The 3,084-nt window shown below is 46.3% G+C and overlaps 1 non-coding gene across 1 annotated transcript; it reads right to left on the reverse strand.

Annotated features, from left to right (window-relative positions):
• Positions 1-2,538: 2,538 nt before the first annotated feature.
• Positions 2,539-2,611, reverse strand: Trnas-gcu (transfer RNA serine (anticodon GCU)). Its single transcript has one exon. It is a non-coding gene; the product is annotated as a tRNA-Ser (tRNA).
• Positions 2,612-3,084: the final 473 nt, after the last annotated feature.

Genomic DNA, 3,084 nt, shown 5'->3' on the forward strand with positions numbered 1-3,084 from the left:
GCGATAACCCTGGCGTCGTGCGGGATGTGGAAGTGCTCGGAAGGGTAAGGTGCAGTGACCACCGTATGGTAAGTTCTCGAATTAGGCTTGATTTGAGGAGAGACCTCAACAAGCTAGTATGAAAGAAGCCGATAAACGAACTAACAGTAAGACGTAAAGTAGAAGAATTCAGGATCGCGCTGCAGAACCGATATTCCGCCCTTAACGAGGAAGCCGAGCTTACGACACAGGAAGCCAGCGACAACCTTACACGCATCATCACGGAGTGTGCAATAGAAGTCGGGGGCACTATGGCTAGACAGGATACTGATAAACTTTCACAGGAGACGAAAGATCTAATCAGAAAACGGCAAACCATGAGAATCTCTACCGCAGCTAACAGAATAGAACTAGCCGAGCTCTCGAAGTTAATCAATAGGCGTAAGACAGCTGACATACGGAAGTATAATATGGAGAGGATCGAATACGCTGTAATGAACGGAGGTAGCATGAAAGCAGTGAAGAGACGTCTTGGCGTGGGTAAAAATCAGATGTATGCACTTAAGGATAAGCAAGGCAATGTCATCACAAATAGGAATAAAAAGTCACAGTGGCCGAGGAGTTCTATAGGGATCTGTACAGTAGCCGGGACATGCTGGATAATGCCGAACGAGACAGCAGTTCAGAGGAGATAGACATCCCACCAGTAACGACCGAAGAAGTAAGGAAGACTTTGGAAGAAATGAAAGGGGGCCAAGCACCTGGTGAGGATCAGATAACAGTAAACCTCTTGAAGGATGGCGGAGAAATTGTACTTGAAAAACTGGCAAACCTGTATACGCAATGCCTAATGACCGCAATGGTACTGGAATCTTGGAAGAACGCGAACATCACCCTAATCCATAAGAAAGGCGACATGAAGGACTTTAAAAATTACAGTCCGATCAGCTTACTGTCAGTCGTCTACAAGGTATTTACCAAGGTAATCGCTAACCGAATCTCTGAAACCTTAGATTTCAGTCAACCTAACGAACAAGCAGGGTTCCGTAAAGGTTATTCAACAATGGACCATATTCACACGATCAATCAGGTGATAGAGAAGTGCGCTGAGTATACGGAACCCCTATATATAGCCTTCATAGATTATGAGAAAGCATTTGACTCGCTCGAAACCCCAGCAGTCATTCAGGCATTACGGAACCAGGGGGTAGATGAGCATTATGTAAGAATACTAGAGGATATCTACAGTGGGTCTACAGCTACCATCATCCTCCATAGGGAGAGCACTAAAATACCTATAAGGAAGGGTGTCAGACAAGGAGACAGAATCTCTCCAATGTTATTCACAGCATGCGCACAAGAAGTATTGAGAACGTTGGATTGGGAACAGGTGGGAGAAGGGGTTAATGGAGAATACCTCAGTAACCTCAGATTTGCTGATGACGTTGCCTTGCTAAGTAACTCGGGGGACGAATTGCAAAGCATGCTTTCCCCACTAGGCGAACAGAGTAGAACCGTGGGCCTGAAAATTAATATGCAGAAAACTAAAGTAATGAACAATTACCTCGGGACAGCACAGCAGTTTGAGATAGGTGGCGAGGCAGTGGAAGTGGTAAGCCATTATATCTACTTAGGCCAAGTTGTGACCCCAGATCCCAACCATGAGGCAGAGATAATTAGAAGGATCAGAATGTGGTGGGGTGCATATGGCAGACATTCTGAGATAATGAATAGCAGCCTACCATTGTCGCTGATGAAGAAAGTGTATGACAGCTGCATCTTACCAGTACTCACCTACGGGGCAGAAACTTGGAGGCTCACTAAGAGGGTTCAACTTAAATTGAGAACGACTCAGCGGGCAATGGAGCGGAAAATGATAGGCGTAACATTAACGGACAAGAAGAGAATGGAGTGGGTCAGAGAGCAAACTGGTGTTAAGACATGTTAGTAGAAATTAAGAAGAAGAAATGGACGTGGGCAGGGCATGTAATGCGAAGGCAAGATAACCGCTGGTCATTAAGGGTAACAGAGTGGATCCGTAGAGAAGGCAAGCATTGCAGGGGGCGGCAGAAAGTTCGATGGGCAAATGAGATCAAGAAGTTTGCGGGGATAAATTGGTCACAGTTTGCACAGGACCGAGGTAATTGGAGAATAATGGGAGAGGCCTTTGCCCTGCAGTGGGCGTAGATAGGCTGGTGATGATGATGATGATGAGTTTTTTCCTGTGCTTGGGGGTGGTATCCAGAGCTACTCCGACTTCTCTGGGTGATGGGGACCTTCTTTCTAATCATCTGGCCGCGACCTGATTGTCTACGAAATTTCGAGAGTGGTCAACCAGTGTTGAACCCTCTTAAGCTCACTATGGCCCCAAGAGCGCCAGAACAGAATCTCTCGCTATGCATGTAGGGACTGAGAATATGAAATAAGTGGCTCGTAAAAATACCACAGAAATAAAAATTGGTGGTCAAAAAAAAACCTCGGAAAGCAAAGGGGAGTAAGTTGTAGGTCATTCCAATAGATAAAAATTTGTAAAGAAGGAAAGCAAGCGGAGGGAAAATTTCCACCAGGTGGGATCCGAACCCGCGACCTCCAGAATAGCGGTCTGGTGCGATGACCACTACGCTACCGGCGGGGCGATTTTCCCCTCTACTTTTTAGGGAATTTATGTCAAAGTATTTTTTTCCTGCGCTCGGGGGTGGTATCCATAGCTACTCCGACTTCTCTTGGTGATGGGGACCTTCTTTTTAATCATCTGGCCGCGACCTGATTGTCTACGACATTTCGAGAGTGGTCAACCAGTGTTGAACCCTCTAAGGCTCACTGTGGCCCCAAGACTGCCAGAACAGAATCTCTCGGTATGCATGTAGGGAATGAGAATATGAAATAAGTGGCTTGTAAAAATACCACAGAAATAAATGTTGGTGGTCAAAAAAAACCTCGGAACGCAAAGAGGAGTAAGTTGTAGGTCATTTAAACAGATACACTAGGAAAGAAGGAAAGCAAGCGGAGAGAAAATATCTGCCAGGTGGGATCCGAACCCGCGACATCCAGAATACCGGCCTGGTGCGATGACCACTACGCTACCGGCGGGGCGATTTTCCCCTC

This window comes from Haemaphysalis longicornis, unplaced genomic scaffold, assembly GCF_048455015.1.
Source record: "Haemaphysalis longicornis isolate Haplotype H1 unplaced genomic scaffold, Haemaphysalis longicornis Haplotype H1 scaffold_15, whole genome shotgun sequence".
Taxonomy (NCBI): domain Eukaryota; kingdom Metazoa; phylum Arthropoda; class Arachnida; order Ixodida; family Ixodidae; genus Haemaphysalis; species Haemaphysalis longicornis.